This window comes from Lissotriton helveticus, chromosome 5_1 (genome assembly GCF_964261635.1).
Source record: "Lissotriton helveticus chromosome 5_1, aLisHel1.1, whole genome shotgun sequence".
Lineage (NCBI taxonomy): Eukaryota > Metazoa > Chordata > Amphibia > Caudata > Salamandridae > Lissotriton > Lissotriton helveticus.
In genome coordinates, this window is record NC_136065.1 from 591953245 (window position 1) to 591972543 (window position 19299).

General features: G+C 46.1%; 1 protein-coding gene and 1 long non-coding RNA gene across 2 annotated transcripts in view; one reads left to right on the forward strand and one right to left on the reverse strand.

The window, feature by feature from the left end:
- The window catches only part of LOC144754754 (heparan-alpha-glucosaminide N-acetyltransferase-like), a 1466120-nt gene that overhangs the window by 533780 nt on the left and 913041 nt on the right, over positions 1-19299 (reverse strand). The window lies entirely within an intron of this gene.
- LOC144754756 (uncharacterized) lies at positions 1303-3984 on the forward strand. The gene is made up of 2 exons (XR_013594762.1): positions 1303-1394; positions 1888-3984. It is a non-coding gene; the product is annotated as an uncharacterized LOC144754756 (long non-coding RNA).

Here is a 19299-nt window from a genome sequence, read left to right on the forward strand (position 1 = left end):
CACAGAGGTTAGAGAAAGGAACACTAGAGCTTGGTAGAGGGGTGGGAAAGAAGTGTACGATCCTGTGGGGAGCGCCTGGTAGACGCTCCACTCCCAGCCGCACTGCGTGTTTTAGGATTCCAAATCCAACCATTATTTATCCATTCCAACATTCTCCATATTCGTCATGCTTTTGCGATAGTTTTACCATGTTTTCACTCTCATCATTAGTTATTCCACGATTCAATCAAAATGTATTCCAGAAACTTCACATATTTACACGTGCCAATCCAGGCCTCCTTGTAAATAGGGTCCAATACAACCAATGGCTTTTAGGCAGCATCTCTTTATTTCAACCCAATGCATTTCGGGCTTTAACAAGCCCTTCGTCAGGGGTAACTGAAAGTCAACAATAACATACATTATTTCAGTATATGCTATGTTCTAACTGAAAGTATTTACATTTCAATTAGGCGTTACACATGTGGCATTTTGCATATAAACAAGTAGAAACCTTCATTTAAACTAGCCCAATTATTATATAATGTTCAACACTTCATTATAAAAATAAATGTAACAAAAGTGTATTTACGTGCTTGTGAGCCAAACTTAGTATTTTGGGAATCGTGCATTATGTCCTTTAGCATACCCAAGCGTCTATCAATTCAAACTGCGTGTTAGTTCCTAAAGCCCCGAACTGAATACTTTATGCAGTTAGCGTCATGTTTAAGGAAAAGCTTTCTGTTTTCCTCCAAGTGTCGTTAGCCCTCTTATCAAAAACCCATCCTGCGCGTTTATTCAGCTTAACTTGCAGACGCCTGTCAGCAATCATTCGCTCTTCAATTATTTGCAAACCGCGTTTAACCGATCCCAAACAAACATCAGTGCGTACCTGCTTAAACGAACATCTTTTTTCTCCTTGCAGAGCAACAAAACATCAGGTGATCTCGCCTGTTACACCTTCTAAAGTGTTCAACTTAATTTAAACCCTACGCGCTCCACCCACATTACGTGAGAAACAACTCCCAAGGCTCTTTGCGTCCAATACGTAACTACAATACCCATACTACATCTGTTATCATTCACTGAGGATATTTAAAACTATGCGTAAAATGTCACAAATCTCCACATTTTGTATACATGTCCTTTCGAGTTGCCTCCGTCAGATCGGTTAAACGCGTGTTAAGTTGAACATTTTACGCATAGTTTTAAATATCCTCAGTGAATGATAACAGATGTAGTATGGGTATTGTAGTTACGTATTGGACGCAAAGAGCCTTGGGAGTTGTTTCTCACGTAATGTGGGTGGAGCACGTAGGGTTTAAATTAAGTTGAACACTTTAGAAGGTGTAACAGGCGAGATCACCTGATGTTTTGTTGCTCTGCAAGGAGAAAAAAGATGTTCGTTTAAGCAGGTACGCACTGATGTTTGTTTGGGATCGGTTAAACGCGGTTTGCAAATAATTGAAGAGCGAATGATTGCTGACAGGCGTCTGCAAGTTAAGCTGAATAAACGCGCAGGATGGGTTTTTGATAAGAGGGCTAACGACACTTGGAGGAAAACAGAAAGCTTTTCCTTAAACATGACCCTAACTGCATAAAGTATTCAGTTTGGGGCTTTAGGAACTAACACGCAGTTTGAATTGATAGACGCTTGGGTATGCTAAAGGACATAATGCACGATTCCCAAAATACTAAGTTTGGCTCACAAGCACGTAAATACACTTTTGTTACATTTATTTTTATAATGAAGAGTTGAACATTATATAATAATTGGGCTAGTTTAAATGAAGGTTTCTACTTGTTTATATGCAAAATGCCACATGTGTAACGCCTAATTGAAATGTAAATACTTTCAGTTAGAACATAGCATATACTGAAATAATGTATGTTATTGTTGACTTTCAGTTACCCCTGACGAAGGGCTTGTTAAAGCCCGAAATGCATTGGGTTGAAATAAAGAGATGCTGCCTAAAAGCCATTGGTTGTATTGGACCCTATTTACAAGGAGGCCTGGATTGGCACGTGTAAATATGTGAAGTTTCTGGAATACATTTTGATTGAATCGTGGAATAACTAATGATGAGAGTGAAAACATGGTAAAACTATCGCAAAAGCATGACGAATATGGAGAATGTTGGAATGGATAAATAATGGTTGGATTTGGAATCCTAAAACACGCAGTGCGGCTGGGAGTGGAGCGTCTACCAGGCGCTCCCCACAGGATTGTACTTTAAAATAGTGCATTCAGGGCATGGCACGACCTAGTCCTGCACGCGAACTGATTAAAATGGTTAAAGATTGACAATGATTAAAAAGGACAAACGTGGTGTGCATACCACCTTATTCATGTTTCGAAAGAAGTGTACGAGGCAGATTGCTGGAAAACACATGCACATTCATTCAGTGCTTAAACGAAAGAAAAAAGTACTTGTGAAAAGTGTGCAATGGTAGGACACAAGCAATGCGTCCATACTCCATGGGAAGGACAAACAGAAAGAGAGGAAGGAAAGTCTACACACACAAAGGAAGAGGAACCAAGAAAATGTGAGTGAACCTGAAGTTAACCAATAATAAACAGAGGGTGCACTCCAAGACGACTATAAATTGATAATATAAAGTGTAACAGACAGGCCCGGCTTTAGTGCTGGTGGAGCCCAGTGCTACAATATTTGTTGGCGCCCCTGTGTCAGAGCCCTTTACATAACACACACTGCACCGAGACATTCTATCATAGTTGGGTAAATAAGTCCATAGGAAAAGTTACATAAGACAAAGCACTACAAGTTGTAGTAATCACATTCCATCCATAACTGTGGACAATATAGTTTAATAGATTGTTGTTTTATGTTAGGATTTTAACTTCTAAACTGCAAGTAACAAAAGGATCTCACAGACAAAAACAGTAACCCACTGACCTATTTACATTATATGCACTTTGTGATCTGCATGGCACACGTTCTTTGCAGCAGGCATATTAACCCTCTGTGCTACCTTATGATGAGTCAAAACTTCCACTAAACAAACCTCCATCTCCCGTCAGGAAGTACATTAATCACCTGAGTTATCTTGGCATTTTTATTGTTGCCTGAAATTGGCTGGTGCCAGGAAGGCAGCAGCAGGTTCTTTCAAAACATAATATATTTGCAAATAGGATGCCACCACCTGAAGTAAGTGCCCTGGGCGGTCGCGACGCCCTAGAGACGGCCCTGGTCACAGACATGCGCATATGCTGTCTAGTAGGTGAGACATAAAAATTACATTTTCATGAGTGGAAGTGCAGCTCTAAGGGAAGCCCAGAAGAGGATGACGCCGTTAATGCACATGGCTTTGGGGCAATCCAGGCCGCAGCAGCACGGCTTGTAATCAGGGGCGTAACACAGGCCCTCGCATCGCCCGCGGTGCGGGGGGGCCTCTAGCTCCACGGGCCCCCTTGGCACTGCACTCTGGCAGGAGAGCTCTTGATTGAGCCCGGAGGGGGACCTGTAAGTACCGTGCAGGGAGGCCCCCACACTTTTCGTTACGCCAGTGCTTGTAATAGTAGGGCACAGTTTACAGGAATGCCAAGGAGGAAGTCGGGCAACTTTGGCCCAAAGAGTGAGATCTTTAACCACAAGGCCACACTGGGTCGAGATGGGACGGACTAGGAAAGACCATTTAATTAAATTCGAAGAGTATGAGCAAGGAAGAATATGGAAGATCTGGGAGGGGACAGGTGAGCTAATGATTCAGAAGAGGGCAGGTTCCCATCATGCAAAGAAGGCCAGGATGGATCAGCTACCCTCATGCCGCCCTGTCCCCAAACTCGCTAACTGCAAGTGAATGGTAAGAGAAAGAGGACAAATCAATATGACTTATCGGGAAAGAGCAACAATCTTTCAAAAGATGGAGTCGGACAATACGCCTGGCTCCTCACAACTCCAACACCCAAGCTCACTGGTGCGGTATGTAATTAATTCTGCCTCAAAGATAATAAATTATTGAATATATTTATTATTCATCTGACATAGATGATGTGCTCCAATTATTTCATAATCTTGATTCATTTTATTCTTATTTTTCCTTTGGACAAAAAAAATCTTCAATTAGAACACATCCAACGTCAAGTTTTATGTGAAAATAAGTTGTCTGTGAGCCCTTTGTTCTATGAATGTAATAGGACACTCCAGAAACCAAGAAATGGGTGAGTTGAGAATAAATGTGCTGTGAAATACTTCAGAATGCATCCCTGAATAGAACCCTTTGCCTTGAAAAAGAGGTGTGTAGCTCGAAACATTTGTTGGTGTGTACTAATTGAAGACTTTTTGTCCAAAGGAAGGATGTTGGGCATTCAACCAGGGTAAGACAAGGGGGGAGTATACATTTAGACATAGGTTGGGCGAATGTGGTGGGAAAAAGCCAATCCTTCTGTGCTTTTGTCAAGAGATAGGAAGTGGATAACAAAACCAGGTCGGGTTTAGAGGTGGTGATAGAGGAGATGTGGGAATGAGCCCTTACCCCGGTTATATTTACAGAGTTAATGATCTGCCTGGACCAATAGCTTTCAAAAGATAGTCCAGGGGTTTTACAGTACTAGGATCAGTTTCATGTGCAATACCAAGGTCTAAGGTTTAAGAGGTGGGAGTAGAACTTGAAGTCGGCAAAGACGATGCTAGAAAGAGTGGCGGTGAAATGTGGAGGGAAGTAAAAAAGAGGCTGGTGGGAATTTTTCAAGAATATCCCTATGAGCAGTTGTTAATAGCCTGACTGGGGTGGCACTGAAGAAGGCAAATAGGGAATTTAGGTTGATCCCACTATTTGTAAAGGCTTATAGGCCAATCACTGAACAATTATAATAGGAAAGTCAATCCCAAAGTCTCCCGCCTTTAACGCTGGAGCGGGCCTTTAACGGCCGGTACAGCACACTACGGCAGGCTCTAAGGCTATAGAAGGTACACTGTCATTCTAGATATGCTGCCTCTTTCAGAGTGGCAGAGGTTCCAAGATTTGTTTTAAGCAGAGAATGAGCTTCCAACTTGAACACTGGAGAACCTGAATCACTAAGATATTGTAGAGCTCACGTGGGGTGTGGGGGGAATTGCTAGCACTGTCTGCTAGAAGGGTCTTTAAACACGTGGTGTAATGAAGCTTGCAAAGTTTGGAGGGACACAGTTTGAAGAATACAGTTCATTGTTTGTGATGTTGAAAAGAAGTGGGGCTTTCAGCAGTCACAACAGGAGGTGATTTGTTGGACCATTATAGTGTTGTTATGATATGTTAATGTAATTTGCTACATAGCGCACATGTCACCCGGGGTCATCTCGGCGCTGTTGCGGATCCTGACAGGAGGTGCAGATCAGGAAGGTTAGTATAAGTAGGTTTTTAGTAATTTCCTGAATTTGCTGTATGTGGGAGTCTCTTGGAGGGTTTGGGGTAATTTATTCCAGTACCTTCGAGCGAGATAGGAGAAGGTCTTTCCCTGGTGTGGATTTTACGGATTCGAGGCACGCACAGAAGGGCTTGGGTACTGGATATGAGATTGCGGTTAGGGACGTAAGTCGACAATTTATTTTGGAGATAGCGTGGGCCTTTGCCTCTTAGAGTCTTAAACGTGAGGCAGCATATTTTAAAACTGTAGCGTTTCTTCACAGGTAGCCAATGCAGTTCTTTCAACAGAGGCGCAGAAGGTGTACCTGCCGTACAGTTCAGTGTAAGTCAGGTCACGGTGTTCTGGACCACCTGGAGCTTGGTGAGCAAGGTGTCACTAACTTCAGCCAGAAGAGCGTTTCCATAGTCCAGTCTTCTTATTACCATTTCATGAACCAGAATTCTACGAACATTCGTGGGTAGAAAAGGGAAAATTCTGCGCAAAAGGTGCATATTGTAGTAGCAGGCGCTAGTAGTAGCTGCAATCTGATCTTTCATCGTTAAGGCTTGATCTAGTTTTATCCCTACATTTTTTACCGTTTGTATTGGCACAAGCATAGCACCCAAGTTGTGAGGTCACAAGTTGTACGACCAGATGGCTGGGGCTTTTCCAAGCAGTGAAATACTCAGAATGGATTCCACGGGTTATAACAAAGGTATGAAGCTTGTTTTGGGAAAGTGGTCAAATTTAGTGTTTGCTGCACTGAGTTGTTTTGTGGGGCATTTATAGTGTCAGAGCTAGGGTGTAGGAGAGGCATACCAGGAAAGATGTTAGAAAATGTAGTTGTAAACAAGGTTTGATTTTAGGGTAAGGTTGCGCTGGTCTGGATGATAGGCCCAAGAAGGTATGGTTAGATGTGATGGTGAGGTTGGGTTGTGCCCCTGGAGAGCATTCGTCAAAATAGGTGCATGGGAGATTGGGAGTATTTTCAGGCGTTAAGGAGGATGGAGTTTGTTGGCAGGCAGCAGCTTGGTCAGTAAAATTGAGGGGCGGGGTGAACTTCAGATTTTGCAACTATGACGCTGTCATAAAATGTTAAAATACATTATACGACGAGCAGGGTGCATGATAGGGGATTAAGGGGCAGTGGAAAGAGGGAGGAAAGCGGATTGGAAAGTGTACTACGTGGGAAAAAACATAGGGTCTTTTTTATGATACGCTGTGGTTGCATCACTTTTTCCGACGCACCGGCGGTGTAAAATATGCCCCACAATGCACCATATTGACAAAGTGACAAATCTAGGCAGATGTGTCACTTTGTAAACACCTGCTCTACACTATACCTCCGTCAGTCATAATGTTTGCAGAATGGGTAATCCTCCGCAAAAAAGGGTGGTAGAAGTGGAGCAGTGAAATCTATCAGATTTCACTTCGCCACTTCTAGGGCGGCATCAAATCCTTAAGCCTGCCTCAGAGCAGGGGTAAGACTAATGGAGGCCCTTTCACATGGGGCTTGCCCCATGTGAAAGGACATATTGCTGCAGTTGCGTCTGTTTTCATACACACTTCAGAAATGCATCAATATTACACCTACAGATACGCCGGGAATACTGACGTGTCTGTAAATCCTTGCGACATAGGGCACAATACAGTAAATACGGCCCATCAATAGTGTCGCAAGGAGGGTGCGCTGAAAAGTGTTGCAACACTTTTCATAAATGAAGACAACAATATTTTGTAAAACAACCAACATTTCTGAAGACTTTCAAAACAGTGAGAGTGCGAAAGTGTGTCTGCGTTTTTGTCAGTGGGTATGTAAAAATTCCTGGTGAAATCCGACAAACACTTCACCATACACAAATGATAGCACCTGTTACCCAACTATTTACTTGAAGATACATTTATTAGGGTGGGGGGGGTGAAAATGCCCAAACACACACCCCTTCCAAAGCTATGCCTCTGTTGGCACTTCCGGTGATGGTGTGATGTAGGAAATATATGGAGAGGATGCAAAGAAGTTAGGGACACAATAATGTTTTACAACTATGCTGATGGAAGGGGGTGGCAATATTACGGCTGCGTGAGAAAAGGGTGAAAGTACAGGAGAATGGAGAGCAGGAAAGCATAAAGCCACATGCATCTGTATATGCCGATTTGTCATTACATTGAAACAGAAAAGTGCTTTCTTACTTTGCCTACCCCAACGTAGTCTGTCTCTGACATCACATACGCTAGCAAAGGGGATGGTGGGAGCATATCAGAGGCTTTGGAGCCGGCTAGTTGAAGGGATTGGAAACAGGTAGCATGGTGGTCAATCATGTGAAAGTTGGAGTGCAGAGTCATTGAAATTAGCATTTTTGATCAGGTAGGTGGAGGGAAACATCCACAAGCTTTGATAGAAAGCTAAGATATTTCTGGTATGGTATAGAAGTTCCAAAGGACTGGGGAACTGAAACTATTGTGGCAGATCTACTGTGGGTGTTAGGAACTTGTCCAGGCTTTTGAGTTTTATTCTCAGTTTTGGTTGTTTGGAAAAGGAAAGGAAGATAAGTGTTGGCCTTCTTTCAGTGCAGACAAGTTTACATGGTATGAGGATGTGTGTGGATTTTAGAGCTGGTGGACTCTGGATGACCGGTAGGGGCAGAATAAGATGCAACATGGTGCATGGTAGGTACATGATGATGAGGGAATGCCGATAGGTCAGAACCACTAACCCAAGAAACCCAATGAAAGACCTATAGACCTTGGAGGACTAACTGATGGTGAGTCAGAAAGTGGTAGGTGAGTGATTTGGGCCACCATGTCTTGGATGATAACAGTAAAGGAAGGCCATACAATGGGGTGGTGCCTGGTAAACCCAAGAGTGTGGGTGGTTTGTGGGAGTTTATGGGGTGAAGTTTGCGTATTGGGCTGCAGATTACTGATTCGGTCTAGTGACTCTATAGACTAATACATTCACTGAGGGGTTTGTGTCAAATTCTGTGGTTACAGTTTGAAATCCTGGCAGTACACTCAGCCTTTCATCTTTTTAGGCTCGGTAGAATAAACACTATTGGGTTGGATATCAGTACAAAGTCTGGACCTGTGACATTTATTCAGTCAGAGGGTCAAAGGGTGCACGATCTAACTTTTGCTACCTCTGACATTATGGTGAGTCAATGTTTAGTATCACTTGCATATTGCCCCGAGACGTGGAATTCCTGAGGCTACCATAATACTAAGGATGCTGTGCCTTACAAGACTTCAGATGCACCCAGAGGGTGTAACACTGTACCCCAAATGATTAACTTTTATCAGACTTTTTTCATGCTATAGTAACAAACTGAGTGGCTAGTTCCCTCCGGAAGACGCCAGGAGACATAGAATGCAAAGAGGCTCTCTCCTTGTACAGGTGCCCCACGCCTTCATCATCCATCAGCTGAGAGACACAGTGTACTACAGAGAGGCGAAGACTTCCTTTCAGGTAATTACAGCCCCTGATGTTGTTTACATCCAGACTCTCACTGAGAAGTGCATTCATCACTCAGAAGAGACAGCTTCCTGAGAAGCGCTGTTAGTGAGATCCAGCAGGCTGGCAGCTCAGACTGAGGCAGCAAAAACCCACCAGCTCTTGCCGGAACCGGATGGAACATCAGCAGAAGCCTGCAGTGCTGGGGGTGGGCACACACACACACACACGGAGCAGGTGGAAGGGGTTTCTAGTTAAATACATTCTCTACTGCAGGGATTGTCAATTGGTCCCTCTTCTGTACAACGCCAGCGTTCTAGAAACACATCAGCCAGGTCCTCAAAGTTTGTGGGGAATATAAACCTCAGAGGTTTAGCCCTAATCACAGACAGAAATGGCATCAAATGAAGCTGCCACGACTAACTGCCCGAATATTTAGTACGACTTAGTCAGTGGCCTACCCGTGTCCTGCCAAAAAAGCTCCAGCAGCTGGTAATAGTGACGCTTGGAGGGGACCTGCTACTCACTCATTTTTGGGGAACAGGATTTCAGGGGGCACTTCAATGTACACATTTCTGGTCCTGGACTCGATTAAAGTCTTATCATGAAAAATAAGTTTCAGTCCCCAAAAAGGAGTAAGGGCAGGACCCTTCCCTCCATCATCATGAGCAGCTGCTGCAATTTTAATGTGGCACTTAAAAGGACAGCTCAGACTTTAAACAGATCACCGGGTTTTTGACTTTCTGAGGCACTGACTCTGGTATCAACTGATCCTATGCCATACATATGGTGGGATATGGAATCCCCACCATATGCACCTAGGTTGGTTTTGCTTGCTGAGTCCAATCCAGGACTCAAGCTAAAGAGGCTCGGTATTTTGAGTGATCACTAGCTCCGCGTGTCAAGTGGCACAGCCCTTGGGTACTGGGATACTCCACTTTGCCCCAGTGGCCTACATGTTTAGAACGGAAGAGACATTAAAGTTAAACACATGAAGCAGTTCCTTCAGATGGCCTAAAGGCCTAGATCTAGACGGTAGTGGGATAGGAAATAATAGTGTTGTACAGCCCCACCAATCTCTGACATCTTCATGCCTGGGTGTGGTGGTGGGGGGTTGTTTGCTAAATGATAAAAGCACAGACAGGGACATGCATGTTTACATGCTCAACCACTATTCATGGATGGCTAATGTGAGCAGCACCCTTCAGGGCCTTCATGTTCTGCCCTGCCTTGCAGGGAACACAAGTATCACATTATCATCCACAAGGCCCTGTGTGGCAGCTTCCTGGAGTATAGTACCTTAAAACCTACATTCATACAAACCTCCCTGAGCAGCACCCCGGGAGAATAAACTAGTTAAAATTAGAGAATCCGAAATCACGCAGAGCACACAAGGATTTACTTATCCAGGACTTTTAGGCCGGAGGTGTTAGAAGGTAAAAGGCCTACATGTGACTCACCTCTGGTACTTGCTTTTAAAGACAGGGTGCAGTTCCCCCAAACAATGGACCTCCTGCATCTTGGGCCCTTAAATGACGGTGATCTAGGAAATAGGGTATGTACAGTGCAGCCATGCCCCCACATGTCCAGCTCTACTAGGGTCTCTTTGTTAAAACTATGCGATAGAAACATATGCAGGCATAATCGGGTGCTGATTTTTATTACAGATATGCACAGCCTTTAAAAATATGTTTGGATGTTCTGGGACATCTCTTTTCCAGGAGAGGATATCAGTATACCGACTGTCCTGGATCTCTGAACTTACGATGCGCCTAGTCTAAGGAAGCGCCAATTTGTAGTTTGTAGGAAAGAGGTTCGGGGGAGTTGGTGGAGCCAGATTGCTTCATTTATCATGTCTTGCTGAAACGCTAATGATACTCTGAGTAAGCCCTAAATTAGGAGCAGCCCTATAACTATCAGGCTAACAGTGAGTGTGTGGAGTAAGTCACATGGGAAACTATGAAAGCCTGTGCAAGAGGGTCTGGAAGGAACCTCTCTGAAGAAGTCTCCTGCTTGTAATGCTGTAAATTGGTCACTGTATACATTTGTTTGCTACAGGATTCCTTTAGGTTCTCCTGTACTGTGAAGTCACATTGGAGTCTCCTGTGCATGAATAACTATTACCTTCTCAATCACTCCTGCTCTGGAAGCTCATTCACAACTTTTCTCTTCTCTTCTGAGGAAGTTCGTGAACCAATGGACCTTGGTCAAGGACTGAGAGTCCCAGAGGTGCCTGCCACACATGTTTGTTGAATTTACTTGATTTCTTTGGAGCTGGTCAGTGCGAATCATACTCCACAAAAAAAGCATGGTTTGTTGTTTTTGCCCTTAAACAAACTCATTTACTCTACAGACACCCTAAGGGCATAATAGTGGTGGACTTTGGCCCATACCAAAAACCACACCCTTGAAGCACATCGGGGGCTCCCACAAATCGACAAGTTAGGGGTAGGATGTGGACCCTAACCCAAAATTAGTGTCTTAATGGGACGAGTCCACCTGCCATTGAAGTTATATTGGTATGGCGGTGAGAGGATGGCCCAAATAAGGTCCATTGGAAAAATATGCCTGCAATGAAAAGCATGTAGTTGGGAAAGGGACATGTTCAGTTAGGGTGGTTCCAGGGTTCAGACTTAAACCAGAATAGGTATTTATCACTTTTACAGCGACATCACTTAATGAGTTATGGGGTTGTTCGCCTATAACACACAAATGGTGATGACAAAAATGCTTGCAAATAGACTAAACCGCTGACAATCACTCTGGGTATCATTTCAACACATTCCTTTTGACCGACTGCGCCCCTGTGAACGGTGGCCCACCTTATGCAGATCAGCACTGATACTTTTCATCATATGAACTGTACATTCTAAGCTTCTAACCTGGTCCCCTTTGCAGAGAACACACTAATCACAGACTAGCTTCAGCCTTAATAAGTCTTTATAGTGAGGTATAGCTTGGATTATGTGGCACAGTGAGTACGGGTCACAAGTTTCAGCATACCTTTGGTGACTTTGGATGCTACATCAAACACACAAAAGGTGATGGGAGTAACACTTCAAATAGTCTAAACCACTGCCAATCACTCTATTTAGCATTCCCCCCCATCATTATTTGCCCATCGTGCCACTCTAGACAGAATCCTGCCTCAGGTAAATTAGTACTACCCCTGTTTCTCACAGGAACAATCCACCCTGAACTGCTAAGCGAGTCCCCTGCCGAAGGGAACACAAGCAAATACAGACGAGGCTCTGCCTTGTCAAATTTTGTCAGTGCCTATAGTGTATACAGTATTGATGAGATTAAGGAGAGGTTGTGGTATAACGGCCAGAGGGCCAACCTTGAAGCTGGGGAACCAGGTTCGAGTCTTTGCGGGAGGCTCAAGCATCCTGTGATTCTAGGCAAATCACTTAGGGCCAGATGTATGAAGCTCAAATGGGTTCGAAAACGCAGAATTTTGGCGTTTGCGAACTCATTTGAGCAAAATGGTATGTATGTAGCAAATTTCAGTGCAAAATAAGGAATCACAAATTTGCGATTCCTTAAATGCAATGTATGATGCAAAAAAAAATTGCTGATTGTCCCTAAGGAATCGCAAATTACCACCAACTTCAAGTTGGTGTTTTTTTGCGAATTTCTTGAAAAATGCCAATTTTGGCATTTTTCAAAGTGCCATGTGATGCACATACATGCCCTTAGGGCATGTATGTGCACCCCATGTACACCCATGCTTATTTGAGGGGTGCAACAGGGTGTCCTTTGGACACTCCTGAACCCTTGAAATGATTCTCAATTTGCGATTAGCAAATTGCGAATCGCAAATTGAGAATATTTTCACATTCATTCCTATGGGCCTCCTGACCCATAGAAATGAATGGGAAATGATTCCTTAATTGCGATCAGCAATTTGCTAATCGCAATTAAGGAATTTTAAGAAATCGCTAAAAAATAGCGAATTTCTACATACATACCATTTTACAATTCTCAAATAGCGATTCCTTAAAAATTGCTTTTGAGAATCACAAAAGTGTATCTTGATACATCTGGCCCTTAATCTCTCTGTGCCTGAAAAATGAATGTGTCCATCTGTAATGCAACTGGAGCTCTTATAAAGCACTCTGATACTTTCAAGTTCAGTTCATGCTATATAAAACTACAACAACAAAAAAAAGTGCAGGAATGATGACAGCTCTAAAGCATTGCGATACCAAAGGGGCGCATGCTTCATACTAGCTCTGCAAAATACATCTCACATTTAATGACACCCTAGATTTTTCTAAAGACCAGGGATTCCCAGTCCAATTTTGGAAAGAGAATGTGTTCACTTGCTTACGTTCCCATGCAGGTGATAAATAAAGTTATTTTTTTGCCGGAATAGTGATATTACACATGAGTGTTGAAGAGCAAAGACATCGAGGCCAACGTAATCGAGTGCAGAGTCCATTAAGTGGCAGATGTAGTTTTTTTTTTTGCAGATTTATATTTCACGAAATCGACCCGAAGGTATTGGAGCGCTTTACATGAGCATCAGTTACGTTACACAAGGACGCATTTATTTTTTGGGCGGGCACGGGGAGATATAGGGCCTCATTTATGAAAAGTGACGTATCGCTGCGTGAAAACAGCGATGCGTCACTTTTCATTGCGCCCTCCTTGCGACACCAATGATGCGTCATATTTACAGTATGACGCATCATGGCGCAAGGAGTTACAAATACGTCAGTATTTCTGACGTATTTGTATGGCGGTAAAGTGACGCATTGCTGGAGTGTGTCACAAAAGTGACGCAACTCCAGCAATGTGTCCTTTCACATGGGGCAAGCCCCATGTGAAAGGGCCTGCGTCAGTCTTACGCCTGCTGTGAGGCAGGCGTAAGAAATTGACGCATTTACGTCCTAGAATTGGCGCCGTGAAATCTTATAGATTTCACTGCGTCACTTCTATGATCCTTTCCTGCGTCAGAACGCCCCCCCTGCATACATTATACCTGGCGCAGGTATAATGTAGCGCAGGGGTTTACAAAATGACGCATCTACCTAGATGTGTCACTTTGTAAATATGGCGCAACAAGGCACATTTTTTACGCTGCTGGTGCGTCACAAAAAGTGACGCACCGGCGGCGTAAAAGTGACGCACGGCCTCATAAATGAGGCCCAGGGTGATTTGCCCAGAATCACAGGATGGGGACTCGACCCCGAGGCTGGAACCTTGGTTTCCATCTCCCAAAGTCCGCAGTCTAGCCATCAGACCACATCCTCTCCCTAGTTGTTCCCTCTGAATCCCCTCTCTGAAAAGATGAACTAATAAAGGTCTAAAACTATTGAAACAAAAACAAAGACGCCGTAATATGAATCGTTCCGAAATGATGTCTAAAATGGTGCAGTCACCAAGTTACCTTCCAAATGACAGCGTCATCTCACACATACCAACCTCGAAAATGTAGATCTGCAGAGGGGGCAGATATTTTTCAAGTTCGTGAGTGCTGCAGTGGGTATGGTACTTCCAGTGAAAGAAAAATCACAAACGGCCACTAAACGCTGTGTCCCGCTTGCCATTCCTCAAAGACCTGCTGAGTAAACAGCCCTGCAAATTAACTAAAGTAGCAGTCACCATTAATCTCTCACCCGGGGCTTGTTAGCTGCCGTTTAACTTATTCCTTTATTTAATCTCTGCTGTGCTGGGCCCTGCAGCCACCACTGATGATTAACGCACAGCTGACAGGAGTATTTGCAAAGAGCTCCAATAAAAACCGGCCATAAAATGCGATCATGGTGGCTGGATGATAAAATGGCGTATGGAAATCTAGTAACGTCATTGGTCAGGAAGAGGAAGTCACGTGATTGTGAGTCGAAGTCCTAACCAAGGGGCTAACGGTTTTTCGACGCCACTTAACGGTTACCAACGTCCTGCAAACTAGGAATGATTTGGTTGCTGAAACAGAAAATATTTTGAATACACCGATGTAGTCTAAAGGAGAACGCTAGCCGTAATAGGTCACCTTACTAAGAACAAGCATTTACAATGCAATGGTTTTGCCTTTGTTAAAGTTAGAGCTATTGGCATTGCTCTTGACACTCTGAAGCTCCACTCTGAAGCTCCACTCTGCACTCTGAAGCTCCACTCTGCACTCTGAAGCTCCACTCTGCACTCTGAAGCTCCACTCTGAAGCTCCACTCTGCACTCTGAAGCTCCACTCTGAAGCTGCACTCTGCACTCTGAAGCTGCACTCTGAAGCTGCACTCTGAAGCTGCACTCTGAAGCTGCACTCTGAAGCTGCACTCTGAAGCTGCACTCTGAAGCTCCACTCTGAAGCTCCACTCTGAAGCTCCACTCTGCACTCTGAAGCTCCACTCTGAAGCTCCACTCTGCACTCTGAAGCTCCACTCTGCACTCTGAAGCTCCACTCTGAAGCTCCACTCTGCACTCTGAAGCTCCACTCTGAAGCTCCACTCTGAAGCTCCACTCTGAAGCTCCACTCTGCACTCTGAAGCTCCACTCTGAAGCTCCACTCTGCACTCTGAAGCTCCACTCTGCACTCTGAAGCTCCACTCTGAAGCTCCACTCTGCACTCTGAAGCTCCACTCTGCACTCTGAAGCTCCACTCTGAAGCTCCACTCTGCACTCTGAAGCTCCACTCTGCACTCTGAAGCTCCACTCTGAATCTGCACTCTGAAGCTCCACTCTGCACTCTGAAGCTCCACTCTGAATCTGCACTCTGAAGCTCCACTCTGCACTCTGAAGCTCCACTCTGCACTCTGAAGCTCCACTCTGCACTCTGAAGCTCCACTCTGAAGCTCCACTCTGCACTCTGAAGCTCCACTCTGCACTCTGAAGCTCCACTCTGAAGCTCCACTCTGCACTCTGAAGCTCCACTCTGCACTCTGAAGCTCCACTCTGAAGCTCCACTCTGCACTCTGAAGCTCCACTCTGCACTCTGAAGCTCCACTCTGAATCTGCACTCTGAAGCTCCACTCTGCACTCTGAAGCTCCACTCTGAATCTGCACTCTGAAGCTCCACTCTGCACTCTGAAGCTCCACTCTGCACTCTGAAGCTCCACTCTGCACTCTGAAGCTCCACTCTGCACTCTGAAGCTCCACTCTGCACTCTGAAGCTCCACTCTGAAGCTCCACTCTGCACTCTGAAGCTGCACTCTGAAGCTCCACTCTGAAGCTCCACTCTGAAGCTCCACTCTGAAGCTCCACTCTGAAGCTCCACTCTGAAGCTCCACTCTGAAGCTCCACTCTGAAGCTCCACTCTGAAGCTCCACTCTGAAGCTCCACTCTGAAGCTCCACTCTGAAGCTGCACTCTGAAGCTCCACTCTGAAGCTCCACTCTGAAGCTCCACTCTGAAGCTCCACTCTGAAGCTCCACTCTGAAGCTCCACTCTGAAGCTCCACTCTGAAGCTCCACTCTGAATCTGCACTCTGAAGCTCCACTCTGCACTCTGAATCTCCACTCTGAAGCTCCACTCTGAAGCTCCACTCTGAAGCTCCACTCTGAAGCTCCACTCTGAAGCTCCACTCTGAAGCTCCACTCTGAAGCTCCACTCTGAAGCTCCACTCTGCACTCTGAAGCTCCACTCTGAAGCTCCACTCTGCACTCTGAAGCTCCACTCTGCACTCTGAAGCTCCACTCTGCACTCTGAAGCTCCACTCTGCACTCTGAAGCTCCACTCTGAAGCTGCACTCTGAAGCTCCACTCTGAAGCTCCACTCTGCACTCTGAAGCTCCACTCTGAATCTGCACTCTGAATCTCCACTCTGAAGCTCCACTCTGCACTCTGAAGCTCCACTCTGAAGCTCCACTCTGCACTCTGAAGCTCCACTCTGAAGCTCCACTCTGAAGCTCCACTCTGCACTCTGAATCTCCACTCTGAAGCTCCACTCTGCACTCTGAAGCTCCACTCTGAAGCTCCACTCTGCACTCTGAAGCTCCACTCTGAATCTCCACTCTGCACTCTGAATCTCCACTCTGAAGCTCCACTCTGCACTCTGAAGCTCCACTCTGAAGCTCCACTCTGCACTCTGAAGCTCCACTCTGAAGCTCCACTCTGAAGCTCCACTCTGAAGCTCCACTCTGAAGCTCCACTCTGAAGCTCCACTCTGAAGCTCCACTCTGAAGCTCCACTCTGAAGCTCCACTCTGCACTCTGAAGCTCCACTCTGAAGCTCCACTCTGCACTCTGAAGCTCCACTCTGAAGCTCCACTCTGAAGCTCCACTCTGAAGCTCCACTCTGCACTCTGAAGCTCCACTCTGAAGCTCCACTCTGAAGCTCCACTCTGAAGCTCCACTCTGAAGCTCCACTCTGAAGCTCCACTCTGCACTCTGAAGCTCCACTCTGAAGCTCCACTCTGCACTCTGAAGCTCCACTCTGCACTCTGAAGCTCCACTCTGAAGCTCCACTCTGCACTCTGAAGCTCCACTCTGAATCTGCACTCTGAAGCTCCACTCTGCACTCTGAAGCTCCACTCTGAATCTGCACTCTGAAGCTCCACTCTGCACTCTGAAGCTCCACTCTGCACTCTGAATCTGCACTCTGAAGCTCCACTCTGCACTCTGAATCTGCACTCTGAAGCTCCACTCTGCACTCTGAATCTGCACTCTGCAGCTCCACTCTGAATCTGCACTCTGCAGCTCCACTCTGCAGCTCCACTCTGCAGCTCCACTCTGAAGCTCCACTCTGCAGCTCCACTCTGAAGCTCCACTCTGAAGCTCCACTCTGAAGCTCCACTCTGAAGCTCCACTCTGAAGCTCCACTCTGAAGCTCCACTCTGAAGCTCCACTCTGAAGCTCCACTCTGCACTCTGAAGCTCCACTCTGCACTCTGAAGCTCCACTCTGCACTCTGAAGCTCCACTCTGCACTCTGAAGCTCCACTCTGAAGCTCCACGCTCCACTCTGAAGCTCCACTCTGAAGCTCCACGATCCACTCTGAAGCTCCACTCTGAAGCTCCACGCTCCACTCTGAAGCTCCACTCTGAAGCTCCACGCTCCACTCTGAAGCTCCACGCTCCACTCTGAAGCTCCACTCTGAAGCTCCACTCTGAAGCTCCACTCTGAAGCTCCACTCTGAAGCTCCACTCTGAAGCTCCACTCTGAAGCTCCACTCTGAAGCTCCACTCTGCACTCTGAAGCTCCACTCTGAAGCTCCACTCTGCACTCTGAAGCTCCACTCTGAAGCTCCACTCTGCACTCTGAAGCTCCACTCTGCACTCTGAAGCTCCACTCTGAATCTGCACTCTGAAGCTCCACTCTGCACTCTGAAGCTCCACTCTGAATCTGCACTCTGAAGCTCCACTCTGCACTCTGAAGCTCCACTCTGCACTCTGAAGCTCCACTCTGCACTCTGAAGCTCCACTCTGCACTCTGAATCTGCACTCTGAAGCTCCACTCTGCACTCTGAATCTGCACTCTGAAGCTCCACTCTGCACTCTGAATCTGCACTCTGCAGCTCCACTCTGAATCTGCACTCTGCAGCTCCACTCTGCAGCTCCACTCTGCAGCTCCACTCTGAAGCTCCACTCTGAAGCTCCACTCTGCAGCTCCACTCTGAAGCTCCACTCTGCAGCTCCACTCTGAAGCTCCACTCTGAAGCTCCACTCTGAAGCTCCACTCTGAAGCTCCACTCTGAAGCTCCACTCTGCACTCTGAAGCTCCACTCTGCACTCTGAAGCTCCACTCTGCACTCTGAAGCTCCACTCTGCACTCTGAAGCTCCACTCTGCACTCTGAAGCTCCACTCTGCACTCTGAAGCTCCACTCTGCACTCTGAAGCTCCACTCTGCACTCTGAAGCTCCACTCTGCACTCTGAAGCTCCACTCTGAAGCTGCACTCTGAAGCTGCACTCTGAAGCTCCACTCTGAAGCTCCACTCTGAAGCTCCACGCTCCACTCTGAAGCTCCACTCTGAAGCTCCACTCTGAAGCTCCACTCTGAAGCTCCACTCTGAAGCTCCACTCTGAAGCTCCACTCTGAAGCTCCACTCTGAAGCTCCACTCTGAAGAGCTCCACTCTGAAGCTCCACTCTGAAGCTCCACTCTGAAGCTCCACTCTGAAGCTCCACTCTGAAGCTCCACTCTGAAGCTCCACTCTGAATCTGCACTCTGAAGCTCCACTCTGAAGCTCCACTCTGCACTCTGAAGCTCCACTCTGCACTCTGAAGCTCCACTCTGAAGCTCCACTCTGCACTCTGAAGCTCCACTCTGCACTCTGAAGCTCCACTCTGCACTCTGAAGCTCCACTCTGCACTCTGAAGCTCCACTCTGAAGCTCCACTCTGAAGCTCCACTCTGAATCTGCACTCTGAAGCTCCACTCTGCACTCTGATGCTCCACTCTGAATCTGCACTCTGAAGCTCCACTCTGCACTCTGAATCTGCACTCTGCAGCTCCACTCTGAAGCTCCACTCTGAAGCTCCACTCTGAAGCTCCACTCTGAAGCTCCACTCTGAAGCTCCACTCTGAAGCTCCACTCTGAAGCTCCACTCTGAAGCTCCACTCTGCACTCTGAAGCTCCACTCTGCACTCTG